Source organism: Schistocerca cancellata, chromosome 1 (genome assembly GCF_023864275.1).
Source record: "Schistocerca cancellata isolate TAMUIC-IGC-003103 chromosome 1, iqSchCanc2.1, whole genome shotgun sequence".
Lineage (NCBI taxonomy): Eukaryota > Metazoa > Arthropoda > Insecta > Orthoptera > Acrididae > Schistocerca > Schistocerca cancellata.
The window spans coordinates 1085044233-1085068858 of NC_064626.1; the positions used below are offsets into that span (position 1 = coordinate 1085044233).

The following is a 24626-nucleotide window of genomic DNA, read 5'->3' on the forward strand; positions in this document are numbered from 1 at the left end:
CAGAATAGCCGGTCTGTTGGAATATCGCCCTTAGGTGGTGTAGCTCAGCAGGCAGACTGTCGATATGTGTGATCACAGGTTCTACGTACTAAAAAGCGAAAGACGTTACCGCATTGTGCAGGACGATCACAGCTTGCGGTCTACAAATATTACTCTGTCTGAGTTGGTTTGCGGTAGAGACTATGTAAATGCACCGTTAGCTTTTCTTCTAACCATGACATTCATGAATGGTAAGATACCAACGTTCTAGACTTCCATGGTGAACTGTATATTCGGATGGAGCGAGTTCAGATGCCGAAGAAACACGGCTAATGTCTCTATTCCGTGGGACCACACCCCCAAATGTATCGTCTACATACCGCCGAAAGCAGGAAGGTTTGAGACTTGCTGACTGCAGAGCTTTTTCCTCAGTCTTCAAAAATGGTTCAAATGGCTCTGAGCACTATGGGACTTAACATCTCAGGTCACCAGTACCCTAGAACTTAAAACTACTTAAACCTAACTAACCTAAGGACATCACACACATCCATGCCCGAGGCAGGATTCGAACCTGCGACAGTAACGGTCGCGCGGTTCCAGGCTGAAGCGCCTAGAACCGCTCGGCCACACCGGCCGGTCCCTCAGTCTTCCATAAAATAGTTGGGCACCGTGGGAGACAGGGCTTCCCATGGCGACACCGTCCACTTCTTCAAAATATTGGTTCATGAATAAGTTGAGGTAAGCATACGTTTAAAAATGCCACTATGTCTTTCTCAAATCTGCTGCTGATAAGCGCTATCGAGTCCTGCGGAGGTACTTTCGTAAGTAAACAGACAACGTCAAAGCTAATGAAAATATCCAATGGTTGTAGCTTAAGTGTCTTCAGACGACATATAAAGTCCTCTGAATTCTGGATATGGTGGTTACATTTGCCTACGGGAGGCCCCGACCGTGAAGTACGTTATTTATCCAGGAAACAAGTTGGGGCTTCAATGTTGCTCACAACTGGACGAAGAGGAAAAACATCATTTTGTATATTCGGCAGGCTGTATAGTTCTGGGAGAACTGCAGCCTTTTGTTGCAAACCCTAATGACTTTATTTGTAACAGAACTCTTCTTGAGAAGGTGTAATGTTCTTCCCTGGAGCCTGTCCGTCTGATCCTTTCTTACTTCCGATAAGCAGGATTGTCGAGCAGTACCCCTATCATCTTTGCCCACAGCGCACGAGCGGAAGGCCTTTCTGCGGCTCCTGGAAGAGAGTCACTATGAGCGCCGCTTCCGTACAACTGCGAGCGTCTTCCCAAGTAGGCATACCGCCTATTGCTGGCCTGATAAGTCGACGTCGCTGATCGAGTATCATCAGCCGTGTCTTGCAGCAGTGACACCAGCATCTACCACCAGCTAGAGATGTCGAAAAGCTGTAACGACGAAATATTGTGGGATTCGCACATTATGATCCGGCGGCAAACCCGAGAAGTGTATTTGCAACATATCCGTTGGAAAAGCGTCAAAAATCACAAGACCACTGCCGTTCACAATACTCATAAATGACCTGTTGTATAACATCTGCAGGTCTACTAGGCTTTTCGTGGACCTCATTGTGTACAAGGAAATGACATCGTTGGCAACACCTTACGAAATGCAGAGAGAGTTGCAGGCCATCAGCGCCCGAAGAAGAAAATTGGCATCTAATGCAACATAAACAAATGCGATGTAGAATGGGTAAATAGAGGGACACTTCCGATTCTGTGTGACTACGTGATCAGCGATCAGTCACTGGAATGTGTCCCAGCATGAAGGAGTATCTGACGAGAGAGAGTTAAGGCGGAAAGGCTACATACATCTCGTCATGGGGTGGCTGATGATGGACAAATTGGAAAAATCTTCAGGAAGTGTAATTCACTCAGGAAATATGTCATAGATCTTCAGCATTATTCTTCCGTCTAGGAACCGTAATAAATTAGGTAAACGGAAGGCATAGAAAAGATTCAAGGAAGAGGTAGCCAGTTCGTCACAGATCTGTGACTCTCAGAAACAATTAATTGCACTTGGAGACGTTGTAACAAAGACGATCTCCATCGTGAGAAGCATAGCCCGCAAAATACCGAGACCTCATGTTCTAAAATAAGCCAAGAAATATCATCTGACTGTGTAGGCCTTTTCGGGATAAATCTTGGTGGACTCCTCGGGCTTCCAGACGGTCCGTAAAATCTACGACTTGATATTTCTGGCGATCAGCTTGTTCTTCATCTTCAGCAGAGACACTGCTGCTTATCCCCGCTGAAAACTGATGCCAAGGCTGGAAACCGTCGTCCTATATAGTACATTTTAATTAACAGAGACAATAGTATTTCCCTTAGCAGAACGTGGAACCTCGTACTATCTCGCGTCAAACACAATGTTCTTTGGTGCGGCCGGTACGAGTGTTTGAGGACCATCTTTGAATGTGATACATGGTTGGAGCCGGTGTTCAACTGTAGTCTTCGGGGCACTGCCTGTGGCGGGCAGCGCAGACGACGTGTACGGTACGGGGACCTCTATGGATGATGGTTTCCAGCCTTGGAATCACGCTCGCTTGCTCATCTCATTCCGAGTTACGATGCGGCAGAGGAAGGACCTGAGCGAAGAAGCCGAAGATGTGGTGAATCGCCGTCCGACGACTCTTTCTTTGTCGGCGGCCCCTTTCGGCCCGCCATTTACAGCACCCGTGGTTCGGAAATGGACGAAACTCTGGACCCGAATTTAATCTCTCAGACGGTAAACGGACGAAGCATCTGCTTCGCAAGTTGGACATCGGCACAGGCGCCCACGTTCTGCGAAGAATGCTGGGCACATGTTACAAGTGGTGTACATCGCTTCTCATCGCCTCGGCCTCGCCATTGGTGAACACCAACGCCGCCGCGATCCGGGCGAGACTGCGTTTTTGCGCTTTCCGTCTCTCGTCCGCGGACGTTCCCAACATTCTGCTCCTACACCTGCCGCCAAAGACCACGTTATGACGCCACCTACCGTCATCTCACCAGCTGTGGACCAACTAGCTGCTGTGGGCGACACTGCTGACGAAAATCTAGCTTTCCTCATGGGAATTCATCGTGAGGATGAATCACCAAAACAGATGAATGTGGTGCACAGCTCATGCCGCTGCTGAAGAGGTAAACTCGTCGTCAATCAGATCTTCGTCGGTCATCAGGGCCTGGAATCTTTACTGTCTGGAGTTGAATTGTCTTCAGTGATGAGTCCCGCTATGAACGAAACCAATCTCACTGTCGCCCGCCATATGGCCCGACAAACAGGAGTGATGATCTGGGATGACATTTCTGTTCGTAGCAGGACCCTTTAGTTGTTATTTGCGACACCTTTATGTCACAGCAGTAAGTCGACAATATTCTACGCCCAGTTTTGTTGCCTTCTTGGCAAGCCAACCTGTGCTTATATTTCAGCAAGATAACGCCCGCCCGCCTACGGAGAGAATTTCTACAGCCTTCCTTCGTGCTTCGAAACCCTACATTGACCATAAGGTCTCCGGATCTCATCCCAGTTGAGAAAGTTTGGAGCATTATGGACAGGCCCTCCAATCATCTCGGGATTTTGACGATCTAACGCAACAGTTCGAGAGAATTTGGCATGATATCCCTCAGAAGGACATCCGAAGACTCTGCCAATCAATGCCAAGCCGAAAAAACTGCTTGATAAGTGCGAGACGTGGACCAACCCGTTATGTTGAATTTGTGTTCTTTCCCTTGAATAAATCATCCACTTGTTCTGAAATTGGGATAATTTCTTGTCTGTAGATGTGTGTCAAATCTGCGATTTCTGTCCCATTAGGATAATTTCTTACCGATAGGTTTTCTTTTTTCTTTTTTTCCTTTTTTTTAAGAGGGTATTTTCAGTAATCATCCTAGATGCGCACTGTCAGCGGCAATACATTTTGGAGATCATTTGTGAAGCATTATTATCTGCAGTGTTCATTCTTCACTAGAAGCAGCGGTTCCAGCATATTATGAGTTTAGCTGGATGTAATCACGAGCTGAATCACGACAATCTGTTTGTTTCCATTTACGTCGTGAAAGAAAAACTAATTGTAAATATGCTTACACACGATTTAAATATGCTTACATGTTATTCCCGTAACGTAGGAAATGTTTCTGTGAACTACACGTACCATCGTTTATATCAGAAGTTGTCAGATCAGTAATCCACAGGTGACAAATGCTAACAGGACACAAAACCAGCTCTGAAGACGAGTGCCTCGGACACCATTGGTAAATATTTTTAGCATTATTCTCTTTTTCACCGGCATCTCAAGCCTACCGACCTACAAACATATAAATGGTATTCACACTCATCGGAGAAACTATTGTGAATATATTAATACCGATAAAATCGATTTTCTGTAGTAAATAAAGTAGGCCATAATATGTATGACGAGTGGTATACACTTTTACCAGTAGCACTTAAATGGCTAAAGCTAGTTTTTTAAACTTTGTAAGCAGGCTTTGCGTCTATCTTTAAGCAGCGTGACGTGAGTCGAAGCAACTGTGAACATACTCTGTACCCCTGTTCGTTCACGCAAAATGGCTACTTTTCTATTTCTTATGGATCCCATACAACTGATCAGTGTTCTAGGATGGCACCCACAAGTGTTTTACAGCAATTTTCTTTATGGATTGATTGCAGTTCGCTAGTATCACACCATTTAACATAACTGCCAGCGGCTTTATCTGCGCCTGACACTATGTAACTGTTCTAAATTGTTATATCCAGGTATTTGTATGGGTTGTGCAATTCTACGTGTAACTCTTTGATATTATAGTCTAGAATAGCATGTTTTTTTTTTCGTTTTGCGAAGTACACAATTTTACATTTCTGAACATTTAAATGAAGATGGCAGTCTTTGCATCACTTCAAAATCTTATCGAGATCTGACTTAATATTTGTGCAGCTTTTCTCAGTCAGTGCGTTAATATATATATATATATATATATATATATATATATATATATATATATATATATCTGGCCGCGAGGGATTAGCCGAGCGGTCTAGGGCGCTGCAGTCATCGACTGCGCGGCTGGTCCCGGCGGAGGTTCGAGTCCTCCCTCGGGCATGGGTGTGTGTGTTTGTCCTTAGGATAATTTAAGTTAGGTAGTGTGTAAGCTTAGGGACTGATGACCTTAGTAGTTAAGTCCCATAAGATTCCACACACGCATCTCCTCTGGCCTGGAAGCTGCACTGGTTCATTTGAGGTTGGTTGATATTGGGGAGGGGACCAAAGGCAGGTTCAATCCACAAGGCCGTTATATCCTATCCTGAGGCCAGCTAGCCCACGAGCACCTTCATATCATTGATGGGACAGTTGGAGTGAACTGACGTCCGAGGTGGTCCCACATGTTCTGTCGGATACAGCTCGGGGAATCTCGCTGGCCAAGGAAGTTCCTCAGCTTTATGCAAACAGTTCGTTGAGAAACGTACCACGCGTCGGGGAGGATCGTCCGGTTGAACAATGTCAACACGACACCTTAACATTAGAGGTAACACGTGACGACGCAGGATGTCCGTGACATGCCATTGTGCCGTCAGAGATCCCTCACTCACTACCAGCTGCGACCTGAAATCGTACCCTAGGGCTCCCCACGATAAGGCGCTATGAGCAATAACGCTGTGCCTCTCCAAACCGTTGGAAGAAAGCGACGTCTCCCCAGGCCGCTGCCATACTTGCCAATGATGGTCATCCGAGGTAACGAAGATCTGCGATTCACGTCCGAAAACAATACGACTCCATTCTCCCTCCCACAGCGGAACTCCAAACTTGATGACGAGTAAGCTTGCCCTCAAGTTCCCATACAGTCCAACGTACACAAATACAAGGTGCATTCAAGTTCTAAGGCCTCCAATTTATTTTTCTCTGGACTGGAAAGAGAAACATGCGCATTGTCTTAAAATGAGGCCGCGTTCATCGTCAATACGTCCCAGAGATGGCAGCACCGTACGGCAAATGGAATTTTACTGCCAACGGCGAGAATGAGAACTGTTTTAAATACTTAAAATGGCGACGTTTTCCTTACTTGAACAGCGTGCAATCATTCGTTTTCTGAATTTGAGTGGTGTGACACCAACTGAAATTCATCGACAGTTGAAGGAGACATGTGGTGATGGAGTTATGGATGTGTCGAAAGTGCGTTCATGGGTGCGACAGTTTAATGAAGGCAGAACATCGTGTGACAACAAACCGAAACAACCTTGGGCTTGCACAAGCCCGTCTGACGTCATGATCGAGAAAGTGGAGAGAATTGTTTTGGGGGATCGCCGAATGACTGTTGAACAGATCGCCTCCAGAGTTCATTTCCGTGGGTTCTGTGCACACAATCCTGCATGACGACCTGAAAATGCGAAAAGTGTCATCCAGGTGGGTGCCACGAATGCTGACGGACGACCAAATGGCTGCCCGTGTGGCATGTTGCCAAGCAATGTTGACGCGCAACGACAGCATGAATGGGACTTTCTTTTCGTCGGTTGTGACAATGGATGAGTCGTGGATGCCATTTTTCAATCCAGAAACAAAGCGCCAGTCAGCTCAATGGAAGCACACAGATTCACCGCCACCAAAAAAATTTCGGGTTACCGCCAGTGCTGAAAAACTGGTGGTGTCCATGTTCTGGAACAGCGAGGGCGTAATCCTTACCCATTGCGTTCCAAAGGGCACTACGGTAACAGGTGCATCCTACGAAAATGTTTTGAAGAACAAATTCCTTCCTGCACTGCAACAAAAACGTCTGGTAAGGGCTGCGCGTGTGCTGTTTCACCAAGACAACGCATTCACACATCGAGCTAACGTTACGCAACAGTTTCTTCGTGTTAACAACTTTGAAGTGATCCCTCATGCTCCCTACTCACCTGACCTGGCTCCTAGTGACTTTTGGCTTTTTCCAACAATGGAAGACACTCTCCGTGGCCGCACATTCAGCAGCCGTGCTGCTATTGCCTCAGCGATTTTCCAGTGGTCAAAACAGACTCCTAAAGAAGCCTTCGCCGCTGCCATGGAATCATGGCGTCAGCGTTGTGAAAAATGTGTACGTCTGCAGGGCGATTACGTCGAGAAGTAACGCTAGTTTCATCGATTTCGGGTGAGTAGTTAATTAGAAAAAAAATCGGAGGCCCTAGAACTTGAATGCACCTCGTATATATGATGCACTAGTCCACCAGACGGCCAGACAGAGACGCACAATGAGACCCCTTCTAAACTCTGTCAGGTGCTGATAACTCTGTCTCACATGAGTGCGGGGCATCTCCGTGTCCTTCATACTCATAACTCAGCAACGGACCTACACTAATGCAGCCTGATGGCCGTGCTACACGTCACGGAACATTGCAACTCTAATCATTTACGTAACAGGCGGTAGTGTATACGTATAAGGTGTTGCACTGACATTCGAGCATGCTTTCTGAGAGCTTCACTCTTTTGTCACGCTATGTAGATAACTGTGACATCTGCGGAAAGTTGTAAGCTTCTATTAATCTATAATATGAACAGCAAAGGTCCCAACATAATTACCTGAGGCACGTCTGAAGTTACTTCTGAATCTGCCGATGACTCCATTCGATATGAAATAGTGCTTCCTCTCTACTAAGACGTTCTCAAGCTGTCACATGTTTCGCTTGATCATACGATCCTACTTTCGATTATAATCGTAAGTTTTATACTCATTCAGATGCTTTTCGGAAGTCAATACACACTGCATCAACGTGACTACCTTGACCCATGGCTTTCAAAAATTTCTGTTACAAAAGTGCAAGTTGATTTGCTCATGATCCATGGTCCCCGCGTTCGAGGTACTTAATTACTTTTAAACTGATAGTATGTTGTAAAATTGTGAAGCAGTAGGATGTCAAGTATGTGGGACGGTAGTTTTGTGTATCACTTTACGCTACGCTTCTCATAGAGCTTCCTCCCAACTACCGGACACAGCCGTTTGTTTGACGGATATGTTGTAGATTATGATTAAAAGAGGACACGATTTAGCAAGAGATATCGGAGGCGGAGAACGACAACCACAGTAAATATAAAGGATTTCAGTTCAAGTTCGATACACATTGTCCACAGAGTGGAGGCGAAGTGTGCCCGACTATTCAGTTGCAGGTACACTTACGTTGTCAATGTGTAGTGTGAGAGGAACCACTTTCATCCCCTTATTTCCACTCAAATATCACAGTACAAGATACCTGATAGAACAACCTCATTTATTAAATCAGACGGCAACATACAAAGCGTTCCGATAGTTGCGGAACTTTACAGGCTGAATCATACGGTATATCCGTTCTCCATAGAGTCTACAAGCTACCAACGGTCCTGAACAACGTGCCGGATGCTGTAGCACCCAATACAGTTACGGGAATTCCCGACAGGAAGTAGATTATACTGGACAGGTTCACCTGCCCACTTGCAACACGCAGCATCAAATGTCATTCAGAGCAGTAAACATGAATGACAGCACTCAAGACAAGCGTAGCTGGAACTACCGCAGGCGTGTACTATCAGGTAACTGTTCGTCATCGTCAGGCATTCTTGGAGAGAAGCAGGAACGACATTGCTGATCCATGAAAAGTTAAGCTTCCAGCTGCTCCTCGATTTGGTGGCAGAGTTCTGAGGTATATGTTCCACTTTACACAGTTATTGGCCACAGCAGACTACAGCACATCACAGTACGTTTCAGAGAATGCCAAGAAAGATTTTCGATAACTTAACGTGACATGTTTCAACAGTGACTATAAACCACAAATACTCCACCGTTATTTTCGTAATTGCCAAGTTTCGGTTGTGGACTCGTTGATCAATTTGCGTTATCTTGCTGCAGGCACTGCATTTTCCTCACGAGGCTTCCAAACTGCAGAGCACATCTCTACAACACGTCCTACGTATTGCGCAGGTTTTCCACTTTTCACAACTGAACATTTCACAAAGGCGACAACAGGCAAAGGTATCGGAATAGTACAGGAATGTTGGCTGTCATCCTCATTCAGTGTTCCACAGCAGATCTCTGTTTCTCGTACGTCACGGCAACAGTCCGCAGCTCGTTGTCTAGTGGCTAGAGTTGCTGCATATGGATCACGCGGTCCCGGGTTCGATTCCCGGCCGCGTTGGGGATTCTCTCTGCCCGGGGACTGGGTGTTTGTGTTGTCCTCATCATTTCATCGTCATCATCATCATCATCATTTGCGACTGTGGCTACATTTATATATGACGGTAGTATCTGTTCCCGAAAGAACAGTTACCGTTGATGACCACGCAGCTTTGCTAGAAATGAAATGATAATTAAACGGACACCGTAGCTGCAAACAGGCGTTGATGTACTTCATTGGGGACATGATGAAAATGTGTGCTCCGACCGGGACTCGAACCCGGGATCTCCTGCTTACATGGCAGACGCTCTATCCATCTGAGCCACCGAGAGCACAGAGGATAGTGCGCCTGCAGGGACTTATCCCTTGCACGCTCCCCGTGAGACCCACATTCCCAACATGTCCACACCACTACATACCATCTTCATATAGTCACGGCTAACCGGCCATTGACCTTCTTCTGTGCGGATGCACACGCATTGCCCGAACTCTTACGGGACTCAGTAAGATTGTCTGCCGCGAGTAATGAGTGTAGTGCGTAGCGGCGCTACGAATGTAGCGTGTGGAGATTAAGTTGGGAATGTGGGTCTCACGGGGAGCGTGCAAGGGATAAGTCCCTGCAGGCGCACATTCCTCTGTGCTCTCGGTGGCTCAGATGGATAGAGCGTCTGCCATGTAAGCAGGAGATTCCGGTTTCGAGTCCCGATCGGGCACACATTATCATCACGTCCCCAATGAAGTACATCAACGCCTGTTTGCAGCTAGGGTGTCCATTTAATTATCATTTCGTGGCTAAATTTGACTGTGTAAAAAAATGTACTGTGTAAAATTTGGGACTTTGTGCGGGCGCTGATGAATGCGCAGTTGAGTGCCCCACAAACAAATTATCGTCATCACAGCAGCAGCTCCAGTTCCGCCAGCATTGGCCGGGCGAACAAGTAGTCCCACGACATCGGCGACGCACTGAAACAACTTAGTCAGAAAGGACACAGTGCGGTCAGCCGACAATGTGTTCGCCGTGACACCGACAAGCATGTCGGTCGCGCCGGCAGTATTTTCATCTCCACTAGCTCAAAAAAAATGGCTCTAAGCACTATGGGACTTAACATCTAAGGTCCCCTAGACTTAGAACTACTTAAAACTAACTAACCTAAGGACATCACATACACTCATGCCCGATGCAGGATTCGAAACTGCGACCGTAGCAGAAGAGCGGTTCCGGACTGAAGCGCCTAGAACCGCTCGGTCACAGCGACCGGCTCATGTCCACTAGCGGTGTCATTTTCTTTCCGTTGGCTTTGTAGTCCCTGTGGCAGGCGCATCCACATAGCAAGCGTGTATGGTACTGCGCCACCATTCGCTCATTGGATCTTTGATGGAGACAGGAGCCTTAGGCCCGCATCTCGTGGTCGTGCGGTAGCGTTCTCGCTTCCCACGCCCGGGTTCCCGGGTTCGATTCCCGGCGGGGTCAGGGATTTTCTCTGCCTCGTGATGGCTGGGTGTTGTGTGCTGTCCTTAGGTTAGTTAGGTTTAAGTAGTTCTAAGTTCTAGGGGACTAATGACCACAGCAGTTGAGTCCCATAGTGCTCAGAGCCATTTGAACCAGGAGCCTTAGAAAATATCTTTATTCAGGCTGAAATAGACAGTGTAAGATATCCGTAACACTGACCATTTTTTCCAGTTTATATCGACACTTCTTCTTCTTCTTCTTCTTCTTTTTCTAGTTCTTCTTCCTACCGCCTTCCCCCTGGAATGAGATTCGCTCTTTCGGTCATTGCTCGCCATTTCTAAGAACCTGACGCTTCCTGTGCATTTATATTGTGCATCCACCGTAACTTAGGTCTTCCACTCTTTCTCCTGATTTCAACAGTGAGAGAATGGGCTGTCCTGATAACTGAACTGGGCGGAGATCGTATGTTGTGTCCATACCACCAAAGTCCCCATTCTTACATCTTCTCTATGATGAGAGTCACTTTATATATTTTTTTTTTTCGTTTTTGTACTGATGATATGGACGAGCAGAGAAATAAATAATGATATTCTCAGTATCTGCACTTGCATAACATTTAATGAATATCCAGTAGTTCCGAGTGTGGGATAATACTCAGTACTGTATAATGCAACTGGCCTCACCATTGTGCGGTATATCTTTGATTTTAGGTGGATAGGCATCTTCTCACCATAAAGCACACCAGTGACGTCTCTGAATCGCGTCCACATCACTCAGTTTCCTGATCGCATATCGTTATTCATACAGCTGTTGGTAGTCGAGTTCATCGACAGCGATGTGTACATCGTGGCGAGAGAGACTCCATTAATTTATACAGTTCCATGAGATGGAATCGTTTCGAGGTACTCAGTCCTGTGGATGTCTAAACAGAGACCAAATCTTGGCAGACGATCGGATCATGTTTTGACGTGAGTTTTAAGACTCTCCGTGGGTCTGCCGGAAGTATCACATCATCAGCGTATGGTAATGTCCACGGTAAACGCATCTATAAGTCGCGCGTTCTGGTGTCCATTACGGTAACAGAGAGCAGTGGAGACAGATGTCGGAAGGTGTGTACCGAGGAGTTTCAACTACGTCCGCATCCGGTCTAGGTTGTGTCAATACTTTTGAGGCACATATCGCATAGACACGTTCCTGAACTCCAAAATATTGTAGGGTTCGATTAGCGCCCGCTACGGTAAAACTAGATACCAAAGAACAATTAAAGCAGGGACGGCCAGGGCGTGCCAAACTTCACGCGCGCGGGGTGTGCAGGACGCGAGAGGGCAAAAGTGGCCGGTCGGGGTGGCCGAGCGGTTCTAGTCGATACAGTGGGGAACCGCGGGACCGTTACGGTCGCAGGTTCGAATCCCGCCTCGGGAATGGGTGTGTGTGATGTCCTTAGGTTAGTTAGGTTTAAGTAGTTCTAAGTCTAGGGGACCTCAGATGTTAAGTCCCACAGTGCTCAGAGCCATTCGAACCATATGAAGCGCAAAAGCCCAGTGTGTGTCGACTTTGTTCGTCCTTATCACTAGTACCCGGAACAGCGCGTTTCACTGAGTACTGCAGTGTGGCATTTCTCAGTCCGCACGACTATCTTCAGTTCCGCAGAAACGTCGTGTCAGCGCTGTTTACCGTTCGCTGTTTGTTTGCCGTATGGAGGACGTTCACAGATACAGCGGCTGTTTGCACGAAAAGAGGCACTAGCGATCTGTCGTCACAACACTTTAAAAATGAGGAGATTGACAGAAGAGGGACATAAGAATTCTCACGATATACCTTATGCAGCCACATAACCGACGCGTACTGCAAACTTGCTTTGAACGATATTAAAACAAGATGCAGGAAGATTTTAAAGAAGTAGTTGGCAATGAAAGAGCAAAAGATAACAACGTTCGACAGATGAGATTCATTCTTCTGTACATCAAGAAGCATCTTTTTTTCAGATTTGCATGCATGGAGCACGTGAAGAAATTGGCGGTACGAATAATAAAATTTCTAAAGTTGCGCATAATTCCGCTGTCAGCTGCAACATTTTTCGTTGGAACTGAACGAAGACTATGGGGACTTAATATATTACTGCAAAGTCAATTTTCTAAGTCAAGGAGCACGCCTCAAATAAGTTTTAGATTTAAAACTCGCTGTTGTTGAATCTATGAAGGAAAAAAGGGTGCAGGGACGAAAATCAGAACATCCAGAATGGATTGCAGACCTCGCATTTTAAGTGGACTTTAGAGAAACCGCGAGGTTTGAAGAATTCATAATGACCTTAAAAGAATTAAATGGACAGTTTCCTAAAAGGTTTGAGAACGCTTCTAATCTGACATCTGTTTTCGATCTTTTTTCTAGACCGATTCCCGCTTCAATTGAAAGCATGTTCTTGTTCAGGTGTAAGTGACTGTTCTGCAAGATAATTCCCGTTTTAAATACAAATCCCTTTAACGTTATAACTGTCCAGCACGTCTACATCGCTTTCCTCATAGTTTCGACGTCTCCATAATGAATATACTTATATGGATATGGTGTCTGTTCTTTCGGGCATGTCCGGAAGAAAACAGGCACCATATCCATGTAAGTATACAGTTCTGGCAATACCGGCCATGACCTTCTTCTTCTGTACGGATCCACACATATTCCCCGAACTCTTACGGGACTTGATAAGAATGTCTTCCACGAGTAATGAGTGTGTTGGGGTGGGGCACTACGAATGTAGTGTGTGGACATACAAGGTGGGAATGTGGGTCTCGCGGGAGGCGTGCGCGAGATAGTCCCTGCAGTCGCACTATCCTCTGTGCCCTCGGTGGCTCGGATGGACAGAGCTTCTGCCACGTAAGCTGGAGACCCCGGGTTCGAGTCCCGGTCGGGGCACACGTTTTCATCTCTCGACGTTGACATATACAGCTGGAGGTATTCAATTAATTCTAATTTCACTCTCCATAATGAGGTTGTAAAAGTACTAAAATATTTCGACCAAAATATGTGTAAAGAACATTTTTTTCAATTACGAAGCTTACTAAGTCACCATTACGTGGCAATCTGTGAAATTGTCTGTGTCTGTCCATAGGCCAACAGTTTGCATCACATAAAAATTATATGTCTTCAGCGCTCCAAAAATAATCAGATATCACTATTTTTTTTTAATTTTTTGTCTATGTTCTTGAAGAATATGAAATATAGGGCAACATAATCATAGAAAGCTTTTAGAACACCAAAGGCTTTTAGCTAGGTTGCAGTCTATCCCCATTACTTTCCACTATATACAGAGTCCAAGCGTTGGAGGCATGATACAACAAATTTTTAGGAATGTTTATGTTAGATAGACAGGATAGTACGCAATCACTACTTTCCGCACACAACAAAATAATTGTTCTCAACAGCAGACAGGAAATGGAATATATGCTAGATAAACTGCAGAAGAATTGCACAAGGCGAGGTCCAAAAATTAATTTCGAAAAGACGGCAAAAAAGAGCGCTCAAAGATAAGAAACTAAAAAATTTGAATATTTTAAATTTTTATGTTCTATTACAAACAATGACGGCACCTGTGACGAAGATATCGAGATCAAAGCAGCAATGGACAGAGGGACGTTGTCCCTATATGTATTGATTTGAACAACAGTATTAGTCAAGAGACTAAACAGGAATATTCCTGAGAATGCAGTTACTTATGGTGCAAAAATGCAAAAATGTGGGCACTTGCGAGTAAAAGAAGGGACAAGATCAGGACCGTGGAACTAGATTTTAAAAGAATATGCCCGACAAGTCACCCGAGAAGATAAGATCGAAACATCAAAAAAATGGAGAAATGGAAATGACACACTCCATTATGAGCAGACTGGACAACAGAAGTCTTCAGTGGTACAGGCATGTTAAAACAATGATCAGTGACACATGGACAAAGACTGTGTTAATGTGAGCCACTTTGAAAAAATAAAATGTTATGGTGGCCTTTGTCATAGGATTCTAGGCGCTTCAGTCTGGAACCGCGCTGCTGCTATGCTCGCAGGCTCGAATCCTGCCCCGGGCATGGATTTGTGTAATGTCCTTAGGTTAGTTAGGTTTCGTCTAGGGGACTGATGATCTCAGATGTTAAGTCCTATAGTGCTTAGAGCCATTTGAAACATTTTATGGAGTAATGGATGATTAGGAGTTAACAGTTTTCGATTGGCGTAACTGAGGCTACTGGAAAGAGAAAACGACTTACCTCTACAAGGAAAAATCAGAGAAGATAAGACAAGTTCCAGCACATATAACATTTTAAAGTCATCTTCACAGACGCCGTTTTGCTGCGATTGATTCCCTACTATGACCTAGAAATTTGACTGAATTATTGGCGTTTTAAGCTAAGTTCAATTTTTATATTTTGTCCGCGAACTCCAGGCACCACTCACCTGTCCAACAATTTATTTTAGAAGGATTTATATTTCACTTCACTCGAGTTATGTCAACATGTGATCAGATATTAAAACGCAAGCTTCGTTCTGATCCTGGCTGGTAACCTATACTCCTGGAAAAACCCTTTGTTATACAAGATGCATTCCAGTATGGTCTGGGTGCAGTCTTAGCCCACGGAAATCCAGATAGCTTAAAAACTTAACTGCTTATGCAACTCAAACGATATTTCTAATACAGAGTAATTATTTCCAAATCGAAAAACCTATGGCTATCGATTATGCCATCGAGGACCTTCATATTTACTTACATGGCACCAGTTTCTAACTCATAACAGATTAAAACCGTTGACAGCGGTTTCTCTTGGCCGTGGGACCTTACGTCAGGAGAAACAGCCCAAAGACCGCTGAGAGACTTATTTTTAGGCTCTCATCAGTAAGACAAACACCATAAAACCATAGGGCACTCGCTAAAGCTGCTGTCCTGCCCCACTTGTAATCGAACAGCATATATATTTTGCTATTGGAGAAGAGTAGTGTTAACAGTGAGATACGGCCTGTAATGGGAAACTTTGCCCTAGCTGCACGGATGAATGTGTCATCATTTGTTTACTGCATTCTCTAGGTCGTTTGTAACAGCAAAGAGTTTGTAGTAAAGGGACGGGATTAACAGCAGCGAAGATGAGCACGTGCTCATAGCCCATAAGCTATGCGTTTAGAGCTTATGTTCGCAGGAGATTTTTGTCTTGTTTCGGTCTACACTACAAACTTTCAATATATGAAATTCTTTTCTTAACACCCTGTACATCACACTAAAGTACAACAAACAGCAGCAAACTCTCAACACGACTACCTACAATTTGTGCCACACTATACCTCATTGACATCAGCTATGGAGGCTTGTGTTATGGACCTAAGAATGAATTTCCGCCTTGTCTTGTAAAACTCTTGATGGCATGCCATACTAAAGCAGACCCTACAGTGAATTCTCATACACATGTACACCTAATTTCCTGTTTTAAACATTCCTCCACTATAATTTACAATAGTACGACTATCGGATGACAACTAGAGTACTTTCAGATGACCTCTAGAATGTTTTGAATTACATCTTTACTGTCACTGCTAGGAGTATAAGTTGATTAGCCACAACATTATGACCACCTGTCTAATAGCCGGTACGTCCATCTTTGGCACGGGTAACAGTGGCGATGCATCGTGGCATGGAAGCAATGAGGCCTTGGTAGGTCGCTGCAGGGAGTTGGCGCCACGTCTGCACACACAGGTTACCTAATTGCCGCATATACCAAGGAGGGGGAGCCATGAACTCTGACGCCAAGTTCAATCTCATCTCAGATGTGTACCCTCTGGTGCAGATCTGGCGAGTTGGGGGCCTGTACATCAACTGGAACTCAACACTGTGTTCCTCGAACCACTCCATCGTACTCGTGGCATTATCTTGCTGAAAAATACCACTGCCGTCGGTAAAATTGACCCTCATGAAGGAGTGTACGTCGTCTGCAACCAGTTTACGATACTTCTTGATTGTCCTGGTGCTTTGCACGAGCTCCACTGTACCTATGGATGCCAACGTGAATGTTACCCAAAGCACAGTCGAGCCGCTGCCAGTTTGACATGTGTCAAGGAGCTGTTCCCCTGGAAGATGACAGATTCGCGCCCTCCCATCGGCATGATGAAGAAGGTTTCGGGATTGACCAGACCAAGCAACGCTCCGCCACTAGACCAACGTCCAGTGACGATGATCACGTGCCCGTTTCTGTCGTAGTTGCCTATGTCTTGTTGTTAAGACTGGCACATACACGGGTCGTCGCCCGCAGAGGCCCATCGTCGAAGTTCTTGGTGCACTGTGTGTTCAGACACTCTTGTACTCAGAACAGCATTAAAGTTTCGCCAAAGTTCACCGTCTGTCCTGTGTTACCAGTCTGCCACTTACGACGTCCAACATCTGTAATGAGGAGTAGCCGCCCAACTCCACGACGCCTGGACGTAGTTTCGACACCGAAATGCTCGTGCCAAGCCACCGGGCCATCCCAATCTGCTCTCGATCAAACTCAGATTGATAGCGCGCCTTCCGCATTCAACAAAGGGACAGTACGCTCACTGATATTACACACACCGTGCGTGTGTCTGACAAGCAGCTTCTCGCCAGGTGAGGCTGTTATAGTCTGGACGGGGTTATATCGGTAGTAGGTAGGTAGCCATAATGTTCTGGCTGACCAGTGAAAGCTCCACGTTATTTTATGTAATCGAATTAAAGAATGGCACATCAAATACAGAGCTACACTCCTGGAAATTGAAATAAGAACACCGTGAATTCATTGTCCCAGGAAGGGGAAACTTTATTGACACATTCCTGGGGTCAGATACATCACATGATCACACTGACAGAACCACAGGCACATAGACACAGGCAACAGAGCATGCACAATGTCGGCACTAGTACAGTGTATATCCACCTTTCGCAGCAATGCAGGCTGCTATTCTCCCATGGAGACGATCGTAGAGATGCTGGATGTAGTCCTGTGGAACGGCTTGCCATGCCATTTCCTCCTGGCGCCTCAGTTGGACCAGCGTTCGTGCTGGACGTGCAGACCGCGTGAGACGACGCTTCATCCAGTCCCAAACATGCTCAATGGGGGACAGATCCGAAGATCTTGCTGGCCAGGGTAGATGACTTACATCTTCTAGAGCACGTTGGGTGGCACGGGATACATGCGGACGTGCATTGTCCTGTTGGAACAGCAAGTTCCCTTTCCGATCTAGGAATGGTAGAACGATGGGTTCGATGACGGTTTGGATGTACCGTGCACTATTCAGTGTCCCCTCGACGATCACCAGTGGTGTATGGCCAGTGTAGGAGATCGCTCCCCACACCATGATGCCGGGTGTTGGCCCTGTGTGCCTCTGTCGTATGCAGTCCTGATTGTGGCGCTCAACCTGCACGGCCCAAACACGCATACGACCATCATTGGCACCAAGGCAGAAGCGACTCTCATCGCTGAAGACGACACGTCTTCATTCGTCCCTCCATTCACGCCTGTCGCGACACCACTGGAGGCGGGCTGCACGATGTTGGGGCGTGAGCGGAAGACGGCCTAACGGTGTGCGGGACCGTAGCCCAGCTTCATGGAGACGGTGGCGAATGGTCCTCGCCGATACCCCAGGAGCAACAGTGTCCCTAATTTGCTGGGAAGTGGCGGTGCGGTCCCCTACGGCACTGCGTATGATCCTACGGTCTTGGCGTGCATCCGTGCGTCGCTGCGGTCCGGTCCCAGGTCGACGGGCACGTGCACCTTCCGCCGACCACTGGCGACAACATCGATGTACTGTGGAGACCTCACGCCCCACGTGTTGAGCAATTCGGCGGTACGTCCACCCGGCCTCCCGCATGCCCACTATACGCCCTCGCTCAAAGTCCGTCAACTGCACATACGGTTCACGTCCACGCTGTCGCGGCATGCTACCAGTGTTAAAGACTGCGATGGAGCTCCGTATGCCACGGCAAACTGGCTGACACTGACGGCGGCGGTGCACAAATGCTGCGCAGCTAGCGCCATTCGACGACCAACACCGCGATTCCTGGTGTGTCCGCTGTGCCGTGCGTGTGATCATTGCTTGTACAGCCCTCTCGCAGTGTCCGGAGCAAGTATGTGGGTCTGACACACCGGTGTCAATGTGTTCTTTTTTCCATTTCCAGGAGTGTATTACAAATGATTGAAGCGATTTCAAAAATTCACTGTAGCTCCATTCATTGACATATGGTCACGACACACTACAGATACGTAGAAAAATTCATAAAGTATTGTTCGGCTGAAGCCGCACTTCAGGTTTCTGCCGCCAGAGCGCTCGAGAACGCAGTGAGACAAAATGGCGACAGGAGCCGAGAAAGCGTATGTCGTGCTTGAAATGCACCACATCAGTCAGTCATAACAGTGCAACGACATTTCAGGACGAAGTTCAACAAAGATCCACCAACTGCTAACTCCAGTCGGCGATGGTATGCGCAGTTTAAAGCTTCTGGATGCCGCTGTAAGGGGAAATCAACGGGTCGGCCTGCAGTGAGCGAAGAAACGGTTGAACGCGTGCGGGCAAGTTTCACGCATAGCCCGCGGAAGTCGACGAATAAAGCAAGCAGGGAGCTAAACGTACCACAGCCGACGGTTTGGAATATCTTACGGAAAAGGCTAAAGCAGAAGCCTTACCGTTTACAATTGCTACAAGCCCTGACACCCGATGACAATGTCAAACGCTTTGAATTTTCGGCGCGGTTGCAACAGCTCATGGAAGAGGATGCGTTCAGTGCGAAACTTGTTTTCAGTGATGAAGCAACATTTTTTCTTAATGGTGAAGTGAAGAGACACAATGTGCGAATCTGGGCGGTAGAGAATCGTCACGCATTCGTGCAGCAAATTCGCAATTCACGAAAAGTTAACGTGTTTTGTGCAATCTCACGGTTTAAAGTTTACGGCCCCTTTTTCTTCTGCGAAAAAAACGTTACAGGACACGTGTATCTGGACATGCTGGAAAATTGGCTCATGCCACAACTGGAGACCGACAGCGCCGACTTCATGTTTCAACAGGATGGTGCTCCACCGCACTTCCATCATGATGTTCGGCATTTCTTAAACAGGAGATTGGAAAACCGATGGATCGGTCGTGGTGGAGATCATGATCAGCAATTCATGTCATGGCCACCACGCTCTCCTGGCTTAACCCCATGCGATTTCTTTCTGTGGGGTTATGTGAAAGATTCAGTGTTTAAACCTCCTCTACCAAAAAACGTGCCAAAACTGCGAGCTCGCATCAACGATGCTTTCGAACTCATTGATGGGGACATGCTGCGCCGAGTGTGGGAGGAACTTGATTATCGGCTTGATGTCTGCCGAATCACTAACATTTGTGAATGCCTAAAAAAACTTTTTGAGTTTTTGTATGTGTGTGCAAAACATTGTGAAAATATCTCAAATAATAAAGTTATCGTAGAGCTGTGAAATCGCTTCAATCATTTGTAATAACCCTGTATAGCAATCAGAAAACTGTACAAATAAAGACTGAATGTGTTTCAAGTCTTGAACTGGGGAATATATTTCTCTGATTTTTAACTGTGTAAACCAGTTTCACATTATTTTAAAATGGAATCTGGCTTGTCTTCAAAATTTGGATTTAGCTTGTCTTCAAAATTTTAATAGTATCTGTGCTCCAAAACTCAATGCTAATGTGACATCGTCATAATATTAAAGCAAACGAAATACAAGAAATTGTGTCAACGTGTTGGAATTTAAGCTGTTGTACCTTATGTGACAATGAAAAGTAACAGTCCAAATCGCAATTTATTTCAGTTTTACTTGAGGTAGAATAGCAATAAGTTATCACTGACAATGAAAAGTGTGAAGATCATTTTGAAGTACTTTCACAGTCCTCTTTATCATTTTTCCCCTTTTGTGTGATAACAGATGCGAGATGCATCTTTGAGAACTTGTGCTACCTGTAGATAGGCGTGCGCTCACAAATATGCAAAGTTATTGCAACGGTAGTAGTTCTCCACTGTTTAACTTCAGGAGGCAACTCAAGACAGGTAAAGCGTATCGTATTCTACAAATTCTACGGCAGGTTGTGATACTTGACAGTCACAGAGCGACGTGAGGAATTGTTGTAGAGAATAGAGCTTCGAGCGTAGAACATAGACAAATGAGACTGACGGGGGACTTCCAGGAATTCAAAGACGTGCAGCGCGTTTCGTTTTGAATAATGGCGAAGTAGGGGAGAGAGTGCCACGGACTTGATACGTGAACTGGGGTGGTAATCATTAAAGAAATGCGTCTTTCGTTGCGGAAGGACCGTCTCGTGAAACTTCAGTCACCACCTTTCTCTTCCGATTTCGAGCATATTCTGTTGGAGAATTGGTGATCATGATAACGTAAGAGAAATGAGAGCTCGCACAGAAAGATTTAAGTGCTCGTTTTTCCCGCATGTCGATAGAGAAATAGCTTGACGTTGGTTTGATAAACCCTCTCCCAGGAACTTAGTTGTGAATTGCAGAGTAAACATGTAGCTGTACATGTAGACATGTTTTGGATTATACCGAACTGTATGGAAACATAGGGAAATTCACTGTTTGATACAATAGCTAGTGAGACTTATAGGGTACGAAAACCACAAAACACAGTTTTTTGCACATCCGATGGCTGGAGTTGAGCTTCATTCAGCGAACTACCATCATAATCGTAATTAAAAACTTGTAAGTTAGCAAATTGGGACTAAGTAACATTTACTCTATTCGATGCAGGTCGCTGACCGCTGAAATACGATTTCGCTTTGATCAGGCAATTTCTTGGTTCTTATTTCTTCCACCAATGGTATATCTGTTCGTCACCTTCAACAAACTATATCTTGTGTGAAGGCATGATCTTCCAGTTGAAATGAATGCCTATTATACCACACAAACTGGTAAGTTCTAAATTTTTATGTATCAGTTGAAGGTTGTTCTATATCAATGGAACGTCTGTTTCGTATACCTTTCATGCTCAGACAGCAATGATTATTCATCAGCTAAAAGCATGTAACGACAAATCACATAAGTCGTGAAAGATAGATCCAAATTTGTGTGGGTTCTGCACGTCGCCGGCCGGTGTGGCCGTGCGGTTCTAGGCGCTTCAGTCTGGAACCGCGTGATCGCTACGGTCGCAGGTTCGAATCCTGCCTGGGGCATGGATGTGTGTGATGTCCTTAGGTTAGTTAGGTTGAAGTAGTTCTAAGTTCTAGGGGACTGATGACCTCAGATGTTAAGTCCCATAGTGCTCAGAGCCATTTGAACCATTTTTCTGCACATCCTCTAAACTCTTATAAATAGTGTTGACCACACAGTCTGTCAGTACCTCTATCATGTGGTCTACAGAGACTCTCCGGCGTAGGATTCACACAAATATAAGGGAATGAATCGACACCTGAACCTCTATAGTTACGTCTATGACCCATAGCCTGAGACACACGACTGAGGCGTCCCGCTAATGGGCAGCGATGTAGCGCTTCGCGAGGATAAACACCCGCGTATGACCCACGGTGAATGGTTGGTTGTTCATCCACAGCAGTACTGTTACTTGTGGGTGATATTTCGCTAACATAATGTTATGGCCGAGGGGCTGTATTCGGCAGCTGGGTCCGTTTGGTGTATGAGGCGGACTCGTTTCCCGTCAACGAGGCGGCTATGCCGTTGGAAGTGGCTGTTTGCTTCCTGATTGGGCAACGGCGAGTCACTGGTTGTATCCCTGAGTATGCTCGGTCTTAATTTCACCCAGGAACTAAGTGGAAACTAAGGTGAGCATCTGCTTCACAACCATTGCGAGATAGGGAGGAAAATTATGGAACAGCTCTGTGTTCTACATAACGTTTTGCTGTACGGATTATAGGGACACATTGTGGTATAATTTTGTGTGGTCCCGACCGGTGTGGGCGCATTGGTTATGTTATGTTCTTGTAAAGAGCAAGTGTGTTACTTCTTGTTAAATTTTTATAGATAGTTCTGCCTCACATTTGGCGGAGGATTACCTTGACAGTATACATGGTGTAGACCGGCGAGTTTGACATTGTCCGTATGTAATCTGTTTTATTTGTGTTTACATTGTACAAAAAATTGCGTGCCGTCGGTGCCACTGACAGAAGTACTGCTCACGATTATTATCACTTGACTTTTCACTTGTTCCATGCAACTTTGGCCTTACATGGTATTTATGCTTTTGTAACCCCTCACACTGATGGCTGTTTAAAGGCTGCTCTTTGGTGTAATTTTTACTTTCTTTATTTTAATATCTGAAGATTAATATTTTATTTTCTTCATATATTTAAGTCCAAATTTAATTCTGTGTGTCTGTCTAAGTTGTATTTAAAAGAGTAACAACTTTTGGTATGTTACAGAAAGCGTCTGTTTTGGGCATTGCCACTGTAAGAAATTTAAAGTCCTAAAAGTTAGCCTAGTGGCCTTGTTTCCTAATGCTTTCTGTTCAAGAGCTGCTTGAGGCGAATTGTTAGATTTTGATGTTTCTTGTTTTAGCCTAGCTGTCACAGGTAGTTGGCAAATTCGATTTTTTTAAAATTTTGTTTATCTCGGCTGCCGACTAAGATGTGCTGCTAATTGCAGTTGTTTTAAAATTGTATTTAAACGCATTGGTCGCCGTCAAGGCGCTTATTTACTTACTGTGTTTCTTTATTCTATTGCTGTTTAAAGCGGCTAATAGTTACAATTATTTTTCATATTTTATTGCTTGTTCCCTCTTTATTCTGAGTGTTTGCCAGAGCGGAAAATTTAACAGGGTGTAAACTGCTTTTCTAAAGTGTGCGTCTGGACCATCAAGAGAGCTAAAACTTCGTGTTAATTTTTAACTTTGATCTTGTTGTTAAATGAAGTAACTGGTACTGTATCAATTTTTTCATCCAGCTGCTTATCACTTACCAGCCTAGCAACCCGACCGTCTCAAAATTGACAAGATTGATGAAAGTGTCGATAATACTGAAAGTTAGTCCTAGGAAATTACTGCACGTAAATGGTTGTAGTTGGGTACTCCCAGTAAAACTGTTTAGATTGTCCATGCGATGACTCGTAACTTTAAGATAATCATCCGTAAGGTGAAGGCTACCTCATCCAAGGCCACAGTTTATGATCTTCTTATTACGTATCTTATTTCCTATTCAGAGTGAAGCAGCCAAATAGATGTTCCTGGGAACGTCGTCATCGCTACTTGAGCGTCCAGCTGCTTGTTAAGTCTCCCTTTATTCAGATATAAGCACTTGTGAAGCCTAGACAGTGAGTAAGAGCAATTGCTGTCCTCTCCTCGAGACCTTGGTGCTCGTAGTGACAAATCAACATAAACTTTGCTCTGTAACGCTGGGTAAACTGCTGATGGAGGACTTCTCTACACCTACAATAGTTCTTGTTAGAGTTGCGCTCTACCAAAACTTCGGTTTGGTAGTTTTGCTGCAGTACGTAATTGACGTAGTAAATTGTACGATTACCGTAAGTATTGGTAAGACCGGTAGGAAAAGAAACATAACTGTGTAAGAGAAAATCAGGAAGCCGACGACTTCCCTTTGTTTTCGTTTGTTTGTTTGTGTTGGACGTAATTAGAAGCACACAGCAATCAGTGTTAGTTCACTGGTTATTTTATACCCTTAGAAAATATAAATTGCATTTTAATATCTAATAAAAATAGCTGATCGCGCTTTTATGTACCAAAGCCAGTACTTTTGATGCAAGCGCAGTTTACACACACAAACATAAAAAATTATAGAATTATCGATATTATTTTGTATGCAGTAGAACGTTCTTCATCATCATTAAAGGCAGGAGTTTCCTTTTATTATTGATAAGTGGAAAAACTGTTTATGAATAACAGAACTAAGTTTTGTATAAGCTCGACCAAGCATTGAAGCGAAGTTCGATATGTTATTGTTTTGCATTTCTTTTTTAGTTTGCCTTTTTTGAGGTAATTGAATTTTCTAGAACTAAATCACAAACCTGTATTTTTATTTTTACTACACGCCTCTCTATTCCACTCTACAAATCAACATTTTCCTATAAAACCTGAATTCTACATCCATAATTCCAATTTTACTATATTTTTAAGCAACAGTCGAGG

General features: G+C 45.0%; 1 protein-coding gene and 1 non-coding gene across 2 annotated transcripts in view; both read right to left on the reverse strand.

Moving 5' to 3' along the window:
* Positions 1-24626, reverse strand: part of LOC126091108 (phospholipase B1, membrane-associated-like) — a 169370-nt gene that overhangs the window by 86934 nt on the left and 57810 nt on the right. The window lies entirely within an intron of this gene.
* On the reverse strand, positions 9355-9429 carry Trnat-ugu (transfer RNA threonine (anticodon UGU)). Its single transcript has one exon. It is a non-coding gene; the product is annotated as a tRNA-Thr (tRNA).